At 47.0% G+C, this 16,344-nt stretch overlaps 1 protein-coding gene and 1 long non-coding RNA gene across 9 annotated transcripts in view; both read right to left on the minus strand.

The window, feature by feature from the left end:
* Positions 1 to 3,704: 3,704 nt before the first annotated feature.
* Positions 3,705 to 5,799, minus strand: LOC147580408 (uncharacterized). Its single transcript, XR_015252871.1, has 2 exons — positions 4,531 to 5,799; positions 3,705 to 4,420 (listed from the first exon to the last, which is right to left on the minus strand). It is a non-coding gene; the product is annotated as an uncharacterized LOC147580408 (long non-coding RNA).
* A 1,467-nt stretch (positions 5,800 to 7,266) lies between these two features.
* The window catches only part of LOC147580409 (uncharacterized), a 90,992-nt gene continuing 81,914 nt past the window's right edge, over positions 7,267 to 16,344 (minus strand). For 2 of the 8 annotated variants that reach the window (XR_015252873.1, XR_015252874.1), the window contains exons 3-5: positions 9,758 to 15,199; positions 7,959 to 8,133; positions 7,267 to 7,473 (exon numbers count right to left, since the gene is read on the minus strand). The gene's annotated coding sequence lies outside the window, so the exon portion shown is untranslated. Of the gene's footprint in view, positions 7,474 to 7,678; positions 7,723 to 7,958; positions 8,134 to 9,757; positions 15,200 to 16,344 lie in introns of all 8 variants that reach the window. The other 6 variants (XR_015252876.1, XR_015252878.1, XR_015252879.1 and 3 more) reach the window with 6 other exon arrangements.

Genomic DNA, 16,344 nt, shown 5'->3' on the forward strand with positions numbered 1-16,344 from the left:
TTGCTCCAATATTTCTAGCTGTTTTCAGCGACGGAGCCGTTCCAAATGCCTCGTTCATCATCCTGGTAGGAACCCAAATATCACCAGACTCTTAATTTTGACTCTAGCGTGTTTGGCAAAGATGTTTCTTTTTTTAAGTTTTTTATTTATTTATTTTGAGGGAGGGAGAGAGAGACAGTGGGGGAAGGACAGAGATAGAGGGAGAGAGAGAATCCCAAGCAGGCTCTGCACTGTCAACGCTGAGCCCGACGCAGCGCTAGGTCTCACGAACCATGAGATCGGGACCTGAGCCGAAATCAAGAGTCAGAGGCTTAACCGACTGAGTCCCCCAGGCACCCTGACAAAGAGAATTCAATGAAGTGCATTTTAACATCCTTTTCCTTTGTATCTACTATCATTGTTTCATATTAAGTGATCCAAAACAAAATAATAATTCTCCGGGGGTTTTTTTTGTCCCATATACTTTATAGCTTCATTCTTTATATTTATCTATTTAATCTTTTGATTTTTCTGAAAGATCCAAATTTATGTTTTTCAAAATAGGCAACCATTTGTCTTGGCACTTAACAGTGAGCAATTTGTTTCCGGTTTGTGCCGTGATCTGTATATCCTTAACTGTCACATAGACGGTTATCTGTCCTGAACTATCCGTGTTGGTTCACCAGCCCATCCTTGGGTCTTTGCGGTAAGCCCGTGAGTTCCTGTAAATATTAGGATTTGATTCACCCTCTGGCAAGGTAAGCTGCGCCTGTTTTTATTCCTTCCTGCACTTTTTCTTTCTTCCTCGGTGAACTTTGCCACGGTCTTCCCAAGCTCACGGTGAGCCAGATTTGGACTTAGAATGCATCGACGTGTGTAAGCTCATTTGGCAAGATCTGAAATTGGACTCAATTACAAATGAACTGTACTCAGTTCTCATACTAGCGTTGTCATCAAGGGTCCTTTTACACCGTTCCACCAAGAAAAGCCAGCCTTCCCATGACTTTTGTGGTCACTCTTAAGAAACACGGAGTCCTGTGGTCGCTTTGTCATAGAACCTTCTCAGTCCAGAAGTTAAAATGTCATGTCATAGCATACTTTACCGTTCAGTCTTCTTCCATATTGACCCCTGTCCCCCAGGACCCCCAGCCAGGGCCTGCAGGAAGGCAGAGACCCGTGGACAGGACAATGGTGTGAACTCTGTTCCTCCCCTCTTCCCCGTTCACCTCTCCCTCTGCAAATACACGCAGTGCTGACCCCTCCAGGGTTGGCTGGATGAAACAGAGGAAGAAATAAGGAAAGTTCTTACTGCCCCCGGCACTGTGAGAAGCTGGCCTGGTGTTCTGAACGTGGCTGCTATTTCTACCTGATGGGACACTTTCACCATCCTTTAGAACCCACCTCCGGACCATCGGAAACCATCGCTTTCTTTTATGTGCTCAGACGCTTGGTTTCTTCAGATGACCCCTTACTCCTGTGGTCCCCCGGAAGCCAGCACCCCCTTCAGCCTCTCCCCACGGAGTTCCAGTTGCCTTCACGGTGACTCCTTCCAAACGGGTCCTTAGATAACCTCACATCTGGTTTCACACAGGGCCCACCACTGGTGCACAAAAACAACCTTCTTTGCCCCAACGCGCTCTGGAAACGTTATGCAGGCAAAACAGCCACCTTCACCCACACCTGCCTGGCTCGTTTCCTATCTTTTACTCAAAATAGGAGTCAGGCACCAGCCACTGTGGTTCTTACTGAAAATGACATGTGTAACTTTTTTTACACGTTTTTGTTGACCTGAAGTGATCAACACCACACACACACACACACACACACACACACACACACACGCTTCTTGCTCTGTATGAGGAAGTAAAGTGTCCTCAGCAAAGTTCTTTTCAAGAAAAATTTTTAAAAAAATTGCCTTCAAAGTCTTTTTTTTTTTTTTTTTTTTTTTTTGGCTATTAGATACATTTACTGCTATGCTTGTCCGCTTTTCCTTATTTTGATGTGATGTGCTCCCCATTTGAAATTGGGCTCTTGAAGTCTTCGAATATTAGCATGCAATGATTTCTCTTTCAATTCGGTTGATCTTTACTCTTACATTTGGAAGACTTTTTTTTTTCCTAAAGGTTACTTATTTGTTTGTTTTTAAGTAATCTCTCCACCCAACATGAAGCTCGATCTCACGAGCCTGAGATCAAGAGTCATAAATGCTCCTCTGACTTAGCCAACCAGGTGCCCACCCCCGCTTTGGGGGGTAACTTTCATGCGTGTTTTCAAATGTTTTACATACGTATATGTATTTTTGGTAATTTACCCTTACCAATACCTTATACCCTTCTTTGTCTATTGTAAGAGTTTTTGACTTCGAGTCAAATTTTTTCAATTATTATAGACCTCACATCTCTCTTCTAGTTCACTCCTTACCTAGAACATCTTTTCTCATACTTTCATTTTCACGTTTTCTCAACGTTACATCTAAAGCAAATTATATGTAGACAAGATAAAATTGGATCTTGGTGTTTCCCTTCCATTCCGTCACTCACTGAATTTTGGAAAGTTTAACACATTGCCTGTAATTACTAAAGAGGACTTCTGCCATTTTTCTCTTTGATTTTTTTTTTAATGTTTAGTTATTTTTGAGACAGAGAATGAGCAAGCCAGCGGGGGAGGGGCAGAGAGAGGGGGACAGAAGATCCAAAGCAGGCTCCATGCTGACAGCACAGAGCCCAGTGCAGGACTCAAACTCGCAAACCGTGAGATCATGACCTGACCTAAAGTCAGACCGCTTAACCGACTGAGCTACCCAGGCACCCCTCTCTTTGATTTCTATATGCCTTATATTTGTCTACTCCAATACTATGTTCTTTTGAGTTTCATTGATTTTATTGCTGTGAGCTGTTTTCTCTTTATTTCCTATACGTTTTTGAATACGTAGCTGTATATTTTAGATATTTAGTTATTTCTTAAATATTGCACAGATCACAATTGATCTCCTAAATTTATAGCAGTCAGTTTGAATTGATATGTTAGCTTCAACACACACACACACGCACACACACAGCCTATTGCCTTCATGCCTCAACCAGAAATAGAAAGGGTCCCTGTGAAAGTTGTGCCAGGAAGTGACGTGAAGGGAGGACATGTTATATCGTTGCTTTGAGAATGATGTGTTTGATGCTCAGACTGAGGGCTCAGATCACTATACATTGTAACTGTCCCCCCTCCAAGAAGCCCTAGGCCCTTAATGGTCCCCAGCATCCCCCCCCCAGACGCTTCTTGACCACAGAGCCTGCTGTGCTTCTATGCTCCCCGAGTTATGTCCTTCCTATGCCCCCCACCACCGCTAGCTCCCACATTCACACACTGTTTCCCCCTTACCCTCATATTTATAAGACTGTCAGATAACCTCGCCTCTGGAATTGCCACATTCCTCATGAAAGACGCACAGAAGCATCTTATAAGCCGGTACTGACTGGAAGTGGATGCCCAGCTTCCTCACATGAGCTTTTCAGCGGCACTCTGCTCCCACATCGCTAGGTAAGCACCTTCTTCCACAGAGAACACTCATGACCGCATCCCATCAAATGTCAAGGTTGTCTGAATGGCTGCCTGGGTTCCTAGGGACCTCGCCTGTCACAAAACACAGTTCCGCGGACCCCGAGAGGAGCAGAAATGTGGCCACGGCACAGACTCTGCCTCCAGGCCCAGGTAGGAGAATTCACCACAGAGAAAATAAGAACTCTGGTTTATTTATAACTTATTTATAACCAGTTCATATGTTTAAAAAAAATAGGATAGTTTTTAAAGACCCAGAGTTCTGATCCTAGCCCCACATATCCCTGGCCCCACATAATCCCTGACTATTGTCCTTTGCAATAATTTCTGACACATTATCGGCAGGCCAGTGTTGATCACACACAAGCGTGTCATGGGGGTAAATAGGCCTTAGATCAGTCTATGAAAAATAGGATATTGGGTGGAATGTCTTCTCTGGTCCCTCCCCAATCTAAAGACCCAATCTGATCACAAATAGCTTAATTTTCCTTTTGTTTCTTCAGTTGGGCCATGAATGAGCATTGGCATGGAGTTGAAAGGGAAAGACAGGTGGGCCTTTAAAGGCAGTGAGTTCTAGACTCTCCAGAATCTTCTGGGGTCTCCAGTTCCATACCATGTCATGCATCTATCTCCACTCAAATCCGAGGACTTGATGAAATTCTGAACAGATATCTTGTCTTCGGGTTTCCTTTCACTGAGGGGCCTCTGTGCTGGGAGCAAGTGAGCAAAATCACGGGACAGCAGCACCGGGAAATCTTCTCCCAGCTGTGCTTATCAGAGGCCTCTTCCCTTCCATAAACAGCACCAGATGGAGTTTAATTAGGATCTTAGAAAGTAAATAACGCAAAACCCAAGTTGGTGTTTTTCCTGTCACCCAATGGACAAGAGGCTGTGAGAGAAAAATACAGGACATTAAACAAGATTACTTCCCCGGAGACTGAGAGACAAGCTGAAAGTGTCCTGGCTGGGCAGAAGTGAAGCTCTTCAGTTAAGGCTTACTTCACGCTGAAGGCCATCTGAGGTCCTGGAACACAGTGGCCTCCACTGGCTACCAAAGTCTCCTTTCTTCAGAGCTCACATTTGTAAACATATTTTTTTCTAGAGAAAAAAAAAAAAATGGATAGCCTGAGTTTCTTTCATACCCTGTGGGCAGAGACCCAAGGCAGCTGGGGTCATTTTCCCAGTGTACTCATACCCAGTGTAACTCAAGCATCCACCTAAAGGTAGAGGTAAGTTCTGTCAGCCCAGTTGGCTTATCCCAAATCATGCAACGTCCAGCTTCTAAGCAAATAGACCCCTGTATGTAAAACCTTCACCTTAAAGCCAACAACAATGGGACATTATAGACATAGAAACAGCATCCCTGAAGGGTACCGATGTCAGCCATGTTCCAGGGAAAGGCCCTCCGTTAAAGGCATTGACTCACTGGACTGGGGTTGTACCACCCTCTGTGAGCAAACTGAGGGGTAATGTTCTCAGGTGCTATCTTATCTGTTGCCTGCAGAGCCGTGATGAGACATAAAGTCCCTCTTAGCCTTACCCCTTCCAGCTTCTCCCCAGCAGAGGCACTAACGTAAATTACGGTTCAAGAAAATGATTTGACCAGGCACCCAGAACTTCCGTTCCCCTGTTGTCCTCAAACAGGTAAAGCTGAACATGGAGACATGTATGCACTATGACTGAGAAGCAATCTTTAGGTAAACGGAGCGGCATTTAGAAACTTCTGCCAACTTGGCTTGGTTTAAATGAAAACAACCAAAGCTGCTGTATTTTTCAACCATATGAAATAATGCTGCTTTATTGTCTTTAAAAAAAAAAAAAAAAAAGGAAAACATTTAGCCCACCCCCTGCAAGTCTACCCAATCAGAGAGTTGGGATCCATCCAAACAGAACAGTAGGTGGCTGTCTCTCTTCTGCACAATGGATGCCCTTGAGGCAGGCATCACGATACTCTCATCCACAACCTCTGTTCATCTGGTTGCTCCACTATGGCACTGAAACTCCCAGGAAACAGGAGCCCGGGGAAGCCAGCAAAGACAGGACAGGGTAAGCAGCTGCAAGATGTGACATAGAAATAAGATCCCTCAAGGGGCGTCTGGGTGGCTCAGTTGGCTGAGCATCCAACTTCGGCTCAGGTCATGAGCTCACGGTTTGTGGGTTCAAGCCCCACATCGGGTTCTGTGCTGACAGCTCAGAACCTGGAGTCTGTCTCAGATTCTGTGTCTCCTTCTCTCTCTGCCCCTCCCCCACTTGCCCACTTATGCTCTGTCTCTCTCTCTCTCTCTCTCTTGAAAATAAAGAAAAAAATAATAATAAAATTTAAAAAAAAGAAAATAAACAAAGAAGAAGAAGAAGAAAAGGAAAAGGGAAGGAAAGGAAAGGAAAGGAAAGGAAAGGAAAGGAAAGGAAAGGAAAAGAAAAGAAGGAAAGAGGCTCCCTCACAGTAAATTCTGTGGGAGAGTCTGAAACACAAAAACCTGAGGGAGCTAAGCTTGATGAACATAAATTTTTCATTCTTCCCATCAGAGCCGTAGAAATACAGGTCCAAAGAACCTTCCACAAGCTAGGAAGTGCCCTGGGAGCTACTGGACTTAACCTAACTTCAGCCACAGACGTGATTAAGGAAAATCTGCACACTGTAGATTGGCAAATGCTGGGACTAGACACATACTGGGGAGTTGGGAAGCAGGCAGGAGGTCACACACGCTCACAGACTCACACATGCACACACACATGTACACACAAAGACAAATAAATATTAGGTCTACATAACCATGGATTCATCGACAGCATTTCACAGTCTCATTGAGAATGGTTCAGAATCATTGGAGCTTGCTTTGGGCACAGTTGGGCTCTCCAGTCCCCTGCCCTACATTTCTCTGAGTTTGAGCTTTAAACAATAGACCCAAAAGACACAACCATAGCACAATGATTACAGAGTCAAAGAATCAGAATCGGACTTCCTTCATTCTGTCATTCCATCTGACACCTTGGAGTTCTTTGTGTTTAGTTTCAGAGGTGAACATGGCGTGATTCTTTAAGATGTAGGGGTTGGTTTTTGGGGGGGGGAGGTTGGGGGGTGAAGGGCAAATATACATAATTAAGGTCATTATGCAATATTTTTCTGAAATTGAATATTATCTTGAAAATGAAATGTAACCTCTTTAAATTGATTTAAAACCAAAGAGGGCATCAAGACGACAATTTCTAGTTATTGCACGATTACTGACACTAATTACTGGACAGAGGAAGAGGTATAAAAACTGACCCACTTCGGGCAGCCAATCCACCTGTTGTTCCTTTTCATTTGCGACACCCACTTCCTGGAATGTTGTCGCCCAGATAGCAACATGGCATGCACCTGCATGTCCTCCGGCGTCTTCCCAAGTGCCCCCAGTTCACCCAAGAAGTCTTCCTTGACCATAGCCAGCAGCTTCTGTCTCCACAGCCAGAGTCACCTTCTGGGGTGGTTCCTAGTTCACTGTGCCTCTCCTTCCCTAAAAACTAGCCGCTCCCTGGGACAGCAAAGACTTCATTTGTTTTGTTCACGTGCTGGTTTGCAACACCAACAACAATGCCCAGCTTGCCCCCGAGCAGGCACTCAGTAATTACTCACCGAAAAATAATAATAATAAAAATAATAATAATGTAATTTCTGGGCCAATGATTGTGTGACGTACACTTACTCGCTGACTTGGAATGCCATGTTCTTTCAGTGAAATCACCGACTCAATATACTGAAGGATACGGGCCTTCGTTTATAATCTACAGGGTGGCCAGGTCGGTGGGGGGCGGGGGTAGAGAGAGCGCAGATGAATTTCAGAAAACAGGAAAACCATTTGCAGAAGCTGCGAGTGAATGTGGAGACACGGCATTCGCTTGCCCCGGCTCTGTGGGATGTTAGAGGCCTCACGCTGCCCTCCTTCGCCTTTGTCTTCACACCTTTAAAGAAAACCAAGAACACCAACTAGTCAGCAAACACAGAACTCACAGGTCTCAGGGTTCCAGCTATAAAAAGTAGTAAAGACCAAAAGATTGCTAAGCCGCTGAACACAACATGACATGATGTGAAACAATGGCGCTCTTGGCTGGTGGTGCCCTCACCCTGGTCTTTGCGCCACAATGACAATGAATGGGGGGCACTTACCTTGCTTTGCTCCAAACAGCGATGCATCTATTGTACTCAAAGTCCTACATGGAAATGACAGATAAGGCAAAAATAAACCCATATCTGGGCTTTGTATTCTTTATCGTTGGCCTCTTTGGCCACTAGCTTCTTACCGTTCAAAAGATTTCAAATTTAAAGTGTGTTTCGGAATCGAACAATGCAAGCTTTTACTTGCTAATCTTAGCGTGTGTGTGTGCGCATGCACACGGGAGTTTTTGTTTCTCCAAAATGAATTCTTCCAAATACATATTAGAAATACCTTTCCAAGTGCACAAAGCTCTCACTGCAATTTTCATCGGAATTGGGTCAAAGGCAGGGATCCATTCGGGGAGGACTGACAACCTGGCAATGTGAGGTCTTCCTTCCATGAGATGCGTTGAGTTCCCTCCATTCTTGTGGAGTCGGGAGTCTGCCCACGCACTGCTGACAGGTGGCTGTTAGTGGAAAAAGAGACAGATGAAAGACAGGAAACGGTTAGACCCTTCATGTCCAGCCCCCCGTCCCTGCACAATGCTCCCCTACAAGCCCAAGCAGCTCTGAGCTGGCCTCCCAGTTTCTCCTCCTGATTTCCTTTGCCATTTTGTCATTTCCACTAATACTGAATAAGTTTGGTTTCCTTCCCTTGACCCAGCTCCCCTTCTTGTTCAGAGCCCTTAGTTTCTCTTGGCCCCTTCTATACTTTTCTCTTCCAAATGCCTTCCTTAGTCCCTCCTCTTTACCTACACAAGGCCATTCATAAAAGTTAACATTTTCAGTTCCAAAAGTCAAAGTCGCTTTTAGCTTGAGGGGTTTTCCATGGACCTTTGTGGAAGTGCCCTTGAACATGGGGCCCAGACTCTGCAAGGAATAGCCACAAACAGAACCCTATGGTGTCACAAAAGTCAGTCCCTTCTCCTTCTGACCTTCCCTTCCTGGAAGAAAAAGACCCTCTCCCCCCCACCACCATTTCCTTCCCTTCCAGAGGGTTCCCCTCTCAACTGAAGGGCATCTGAGAGCCCCTCCACTAGAATGTTTTGGCGCTTTTGTCTTTTGAAAGAGTAGCTGAGAAAATGTCTTTATCGGGACATGATCTTGCCAAGTCCTGTTTAGGCAACATCTTCAACCGGTTGATGTTTATTTCCCCTTAAATTTTCTCAAAATCACCAATACAATAACAATCAGAAAACTCCACCTGGAAACTGTAGACACAGGCTGGGTGGTCACCAATGCCCAGCAGTGACACTATGATATAATGAGCAGCACAGCATCTTCCATGGGTTTCATATTAAAAGAGGAACCATGGCAATGTCTGATGCCCCACCATCCAGCCCAGGGGTATACCTCCTCCCTAGAGTATGGCAGTTCCTGGATTCACTCATCTGTAGCACTTGTCCTGCTTCACTGTGAGTGTGGAATAAGATGTTTTTTTGCAAACCCACAGATAGTTTTCATCCCCATCTCCCAGACTCCTTTATAGCCCAGAAATTGCAGGGTAACCTGGCAGGGCTCCCCCTGGGTGCCTCCCATCTTGGAGTGTCCTTCAATGCATCAAACATTTGATCATTACCTACTGGATGGAAGTCACAGCTCTGAGTACCCCGGGAAAAGCATGTCTGCCTATTTCCAGAACTTCATGGCGAAGCTTGGCAAAGATTAAATAACGTTGACTATGCCCTTCCCTGAGAATGGGTCTGAACACTGAAATATGTACCAACTACCCCACACTAAAATTTCTCCAGCTTTTAAGCTTTACAAAAAACTGGAGTCTCCCCCACTCGTCTCCTACAGCTCAGCTCAGCCATCTTCTCTCCAGAGGATCACCTTTGTGTCCCTTCCACACCCCTCTCGCCTTGCACTGCTCTTCATGACGCCAAGGTCACGTATTCTCAACATGGTCTTTAGCCACTGCCCCTCCCGGACAGACCTCGTGTACTACAGTCGTGTTAGACACAGAAACCAAATTGAATGCATAGAAAAATGAAAGGAAATTATCAGTGAGTTCTTCCCTCCTAGATTCTTTGTCTGTGCATCTGTCTGTGCTTAACAAAATTCTTTCACATCATTTCATTGTATCCTCACCTCAGCTCTGTTGTGGTCAGTTGGATAGGTAGGCTTATCTTCATTTTACAAATGTAGAAATTGGTGCTCGCAGGGTTGCCTAAGATTGGGAAAGGAAATCATTTTCTAACCCAGAATACCCCCCCCCACCTCCCAGACACCTCCATAACCACTTTTGAGTGGCCAAAAGTTGGCTTCATGTCAACTTATCAGAGAAGATCTTCATGACCTAAAGTTAGATGCCTTCTCTGTTATTCTTCCCCTTGGGGATTTTCCCCTTGGTGGCACTAATCCTAATTTGTAACTTTTTTAAAACTTTTGTCTCCCCAACTGAGTCATCAGCTCTGTTAATGCAAGTACCATTTCTATCACAGTGGCCATTGAAGTCTAGCATATGGAAGATGCTAGAACAAATATCTGTGGTCTTCTGACACCTGACTCTGTATCCTTTCCACTCTAATAAGCATTCGTGGAAAATTTCTTCAAAATGATCCCAATATGTAATTCTGGAATTAAATCTCCTCATTACTATTAAATCATTAAACTAGAATGCCTACTTTTCGAGCAGTGTAGAGTCACATCGGTAGGAAATGTGGTATGTCCCCACAAAGTCCAAGAATTTCATGTAAATGGACAATGTCTCATGAAATCGTGATAGTATTTACTATCATTTGTGATGTGTCTGGCTGTTCTAAGTATTCTATATAAAAATTAACTCGTAAAATCCTCAACATTTCTCTCAGGTAGACTCTTCCATTACCCCCCATTCTACAAGTGGGGAAACTGAGGGCTGGAAGTGCAAGCATTGCCTGCCCCCCGCCCCCCATCCTTGGGAGAACCACTCCAAAATTGTCCCTTCAGGGTCATGGTGGCCCTCTCTGGTACCCACACTGAGTCTCCTGTTTCCCCCTGAAAACATATTTCTTTGTCCCAATGTATGTCTTGCCTTGGAAGTCATGAGGAAGCCACACTCCAAAGGGGGTCTGAAAGTACTCTTTCTTCCCCGTCCATGGACTTAAGCCTGCACTTTGGCAGGACTGCTCTTTCTGTGGTAAGGCTTTACTGTGAGGGACTCCAGTTGGGGGCTGTCTGAAATAGCCAGACACAAGATGGCAGCCAGACCCAGTGCTTTGGCGAGGGGTGAAGGAGCCTGTCCGTGCTAGCTGTGGTATGCTGGCCCAGAGAGCGGTGGAGAGGATCTGATGGTTGCCTCTCTCTGCTGAAGTCGTCTTGACCTGTGGCCCACGCTGACCCTCCCTGCTTCTTTCAGCCTGCCTCTCCAGTGCCCCTTTTCTCTGGGCCCTAGGCATGCCCCGTATGCTTTGAGCAGCTCTAAAAAAGGCTAGAGGGGCTTTAGAAATTTTCTCGGTGCCTGAATAAATTTGGAACAACAGTCCTGGAGTACTGGCCTGTTCCCTTTCAGATCCTCACTGGTTTCCCTTATGTGATCTTCTCCTCCCCTCTGATTGTTCTCTTACCTTGACAAACTCTTACTCCTTGCTTCTCCAAGAAACATGCCCATATGACAAGGGGCGGGAAATAGCTTCTATCTCAAGACCCAACAGGCCATGGAAGCTGGCCTTCTTGGAAGCCAGTGGTCAGAACTGCCCTTGCTCTTCCCTCTCACTACCTCTCCCAAACCGAGCTTGTTAGTCCCCGCAACCTCCAAAGAGACCCCGCATCTCCTGTCCCTTGGTCTCCTTGTTCTCTTTCTTTATAATGTCCCTGAACTCACAGTCCATGGACCTGTAGACGGAGAAAATTCTCCCACCCAGCCTTGAACTGCCACAAGCTTCTCCATGCCTGGTCCCCAACTCTCTGATGTGCCTGCCGTTGCCACCTAATCTCATGGAGTTTGCCAGAATCCTCCTTGGCCCTCCTGCCCTTTCCAGAGGGCATTAGCACCAGACTAGTTTGCCCCCTGCTCCCTACATCTAACATGCGGGATGAAGGAGATGTGTTTGTGATTAAGGCAAACGGTCGTGGAGAAACACAGAGATACTCCTTCAAGGCTATTGTGACCCTACCACTCCCTGGCATCCCTCCTACTTCTCTGGCCATTCCTCCTCAACCTCCTTGGACAGATGCACCTCCCTGACCCCAAGGCACCCTCGCTTTTCTAGTCTGTCTCCCTGGCAAGTTCCACCATTCCTATGGAGTAACTACATATGGCAGATAATTCACCAATGGCTATCTATAGGCCACACCTCTCCCATGAGCTCTTGACCTGAATATCGCCTCCTTTCAAAGGCACCTCAACTCAATACGCTCCGCGCCTGGCAGTTGTGTCCCTGCTCCAGTGTCTGCCTTCAGTGTTGGTCAACTGCCTCTGCAATCTACACCCGCGGTCTGCCATCCTCCTCCACATGGGTTACGTCCTCAACCCCTTCTCCCCAAGCCCCTCCAATCCTAGACACTGGCATTGCCTGATGGGCTCCCTGACCGATCCCCACTCCCCTCCCCCTTCTAACTGGTGTTAGAAGCTGGGGTCTTTTCCCAAAAACCACACAGCAGCTAGGGTCTTTTTCCAAAAACCCAAATGTGACCATTTCTCTCCGCTGCTTAAAATCTTTCCATGGTTCCCTGAGGCTTCTAGGACAAAACACGAAAATTTCAAACCCGATCTACAAGTTTTCACAGCCTCTTGACTTTTATCCCCAGCTTGCATGGCTCACTCACATACCTCCCCACATCCAAGAGCCCCCTTCGTTAGACAAGGTGTTCTCTAATGATCAGCACCCGTTTCTATTTGCCTGACACTTTTGGTATCCCCAGGACCTAGCCAGTGCCTGGCACATAGGAGTTCAACAGATATTAAATGAACGAATGGATGAATGAATGCATGAATGAGAGAGGAGCACACTATGCCCTGTCCCAGGAGCACCAAGAGTGGCCAGACTAAGACCCAGGGCCCAAAGCCAACTCAGATCAAATGGGCCTTTAGCCCAGGGTTTTATTAAAGACACAATCAAATAAGTGAGGAAGCCCCAACTTGCACAGCTGAGATAGAACCTCAGAAGAAAGATGGCCAAGCCTGAAGGATTTAAGGGGTAGGGAAGATAAGCTCGTATTTCTTAAAGATAAACACGTTTGTGACCAAGGGGAAGCCACTCTAAATGACATCTTTGCACTGTCTCTTTGAGCCATGAACATGGCCTTCCCTCCTCCTCAAGGTGTGGCCCCAGCCCTGGGATAGAGAGGCCGATGTGATGTGGTTCCAGTCTTAGGAGTAGACGCTGCTTTGGGACAGTTGCAACCAAGGGCTGCTGCAGCCTGGGGTCAGAGTTGCCTTGCAGGGGCTGGACCACGTGAGGCGACGGGAAGTGCTTTGGCCCCCAATTTCCCTCAGCTGGGTCTGCCAAAGTTCCCACGAGAGGGTTCTTTTCAGCTAAGGCAGGGAGAGTCCAGTGAGGTTGTGAAACCACGCCAGAGGGCTCAGGCAGGCAGCCATGACTGCCTTGAAAAAGTTGAGTAAGAATTTGGTTAGAAAATCGAATCGCCATGCATGGCTGTGTGGTTACTGAAGGCTGAGCCAACTGTCAAGGTGAAAGCCTGGACTTTGGGCTCAAAGCCTTGGAGTCCACCTAGCTGCAGAGGGCAGGCACCAACCCCTGAGAATTTTAAGGATAGAACATTCTGACGGCAGTTGAAGGCAACCGTTGGAGCCAAGACCCAGAGCAGGGCAGAATTCAAAGTCCAGGGAAGGACACAGACACCTTAAAGAGGAGCTCAGAGAGCATAAGGTCCCCTGAGGCCCCACAGCCAGGGATGGAAAAGGTTTCTGGAGACAGAACAGAACAGAAATGCAGGCATAGGAGCCTGCCAAGATATGGAAGAAGATCTGAGGGTCCGGGGCACATTGTAGGGGTGAGAACCCAAAGACGCCAATGGGCCAGAAGGTAAACTGGCCACTCCGTATGGCTCTGCTGGGGGCCTGTCCTGGAAAAGACAAGGCTCAGAGTCGTTTCTGCAGCCAATGGCTAACAGACTCTTTGCTCCACAAGCAGGGACCATGGCTGCTTCTGACTCTAGAGCTTTCCAAAGGATGTTCATTCGGAATCGGGATAACCTCAAGTCCAGAGGCATCCTCTCTAGAGGCACAAACACAAGTTCCAAATACTAAACCCACTCATTCATTCATTCATTCACTCATTCGGTCATTCAACAAATACTTATTGGGTACCTATCGTGTGCTGGACTTGAGGAGTATAATAGTGAACAGAAGGACAGCCCCTGCCTCATGGAGATTACAAGTAACTCTATAATACCTCTCCGTGTTACGTATCTTAAAGGCACAGTTCATGGCACTTGGAGAGCTTTAAGCCCCAATGTAATGTAGGTATAGGGCTTCTCTAAGAACAATGGAGGTGGAATCTGAAAGATGAGTAGGAATTACCTAGTTGAAAAGGGTGTGAGGAGAGGGAGGGCAATGGTGCTCTAGGCAGAAGGAACTTCAGGAGAAATAGTCTAAGTGCAGAGAAGAAACGTGGCAGATCTAAAATGCCCACAGTGGGACAGGGGGCAGGAGCTCAGAGAGGCCTGGGAGAAATGAGGCTGGAGAGGCAGGCATGGGCCAAACCACGAACGCTCATAAAGGGCAGGTAGAATTTTTATGTTGGGAGTTCATGTTGAATGGTTCTGGTCTTGATGCCGAAGGCAAAAACACAGGCAGCCATTGGCAAGACCTTTGCAGGAGGCAAATACACAAGGTCCATTAATGCACATCCTAGGAAAAGATGAGTGTATGTATATTCAGAAGCAAGGGGGTCAGGCTCCATAATCCATCAGTAGTAAGGAATCCCTATGCTTATTCCCTGGGCATCAATTATGGAAGAGAAAACACACACACACACACACACACACACACACACACACACACACCAGGCATCTCAGGCACAGAAACTTTGTTGTGGACGTGGGTCTATGTGCATAATTCTCCAACCCAAGTCTATGTATCCAGGTAAAGGACACGGATTGCCATCCCCGGATTGCCATCCTATTTGCAAATAAGGAACTAAGTCTTACAGTCGTTAAGTGGCTTGCCAAAAGTCATAAAGGGACAGAATGAAGACTAGAAACTACCTTCTAGCCCATGTCACAACACGCTTGCTCTAAATACGTCGGCCCCAGAAGAAGAGAGTAAACTAAGATTTATTTCTGCAAAAATAATTGCATTCCTATATGCTTAATGAAACAGTTGGATAATATAGTGACTGAGTTCCACCCCTACGTTTGTAACGAAAGATAATAAACAGTGGATGATTTACCCATCCTCAAAGTGATTCGCTTAAAGCAAAGAAGGCCTCAAAATTATCAAAGGGAAAAAAGAGAAGCAGGAAAAATTGGAGAGCTATTGCAGTCACTTGTAATGAGGTAAAGGCGTCCAAATGTCACGTGGGTCGGCGATACTAAATACTCAGCGGTGTCCATTGTAAGACTTGAAAACTTCATGCCGAAATTCATCTGGAAGATAAAGTTGTCACATCTATCAGAGAACGAATGCCTTGGCCACTCCACATGGACTGTAGGCAACATGAACATTACAATCACCATCCCGGCCCTTCTCAACTGGGCTGATGAGGGAGGGAGAGTGGATTAGCAGTGGTTTGAAAAAGAGAATCTGACAAATACAGGCGTGATAGCCTGTGGAGGAAAAACACAGGTGCTAGACACAGCCTTCTGGAAACTCCCGGCCCTGGGCCCTCCTACGCGCTGCTACTTACCAGTCAGCTCTGACATCCCCAAAACTATGCACCACGACCCCCTACCCCCCGCCACCGTCACCTGCCAGAGCTTCTTAGGACAAGCTCTCCGGTGGCTCTCTGGTCCCCGGTCCCACGCAGCCCAGGCCCATACACATCACTCTGAGATTCTGTCCATCGGGACAGAATTTGGGAGTCCCCCAAATCCAACAAGTCCTCAGCTCACTTCCTCCAGCTGACACATACCAGCAGCTTCACAGCTGCTGTGTCCATTCTCAGCGAAGTCCTAAGGTCCCCTAAAGCAACCGGGGCCCTTTCCAAACCAGGTGTCCTGCCTGGTTCCTGGCTGGCCTTTGGTCCCCAAAAGTGTGAGAACAAGAGAACCTTCAGAACCGAAATGGTTTACCTGTTCCAGAAGGAGACACAGAGGCGCTCTGTTCCTTGGTCCTGACCCTTCCCACACGGGCACTGGCCCCACTCTGTGTTAACTCCAGAATGAACTGGACGCAGTTGTGAGGCTCAAGGAAATGCAGCACGGCCCCCAGCCTTCTTTGAAGGAATATAGAATTGATCCGAAGGGTCCTCCTCCCCCTTCCCTGTCCCCCAGGGGAGGCTGCAAGGTGGCTGCTGCTGTGTCCGCATAGGGAGCTGGACGCCCAGCAAAGTCAGGGAGGCCAGGCCGGACGTGGGAGGACCCGGCCTGCATCCCTCTCCATGGCTGTCTTCCCTGAACCCCTGCACCCGCCTCTCTCCATGACGTTTATGAGTTGTTGAGGTGATTGGCCGCTGAGCCCCGGCGGGAGGGGAAGGGGCAGGGAGAGGTGGGCACGAGGCAGAGAAAGAGAAGGCACCACCCTATCGCCGGGATGACGCTGGTCGGCACCACATCCTGGGCACCGGCCTTTG

This window comes from Puma concolor, chromosome B3, assembly GCF_028749965.1.
Source record: "Puma concolor isolate L17-30 chromosome B3, mPumCon1.1.hap2, whole genome shotgun sequence".
NCBI classification, from domain to species: Eukaryota; Metazoa; Chordata; class Mammalia; order Carnivora; family Felidae; genus Puma; species Puma concolor.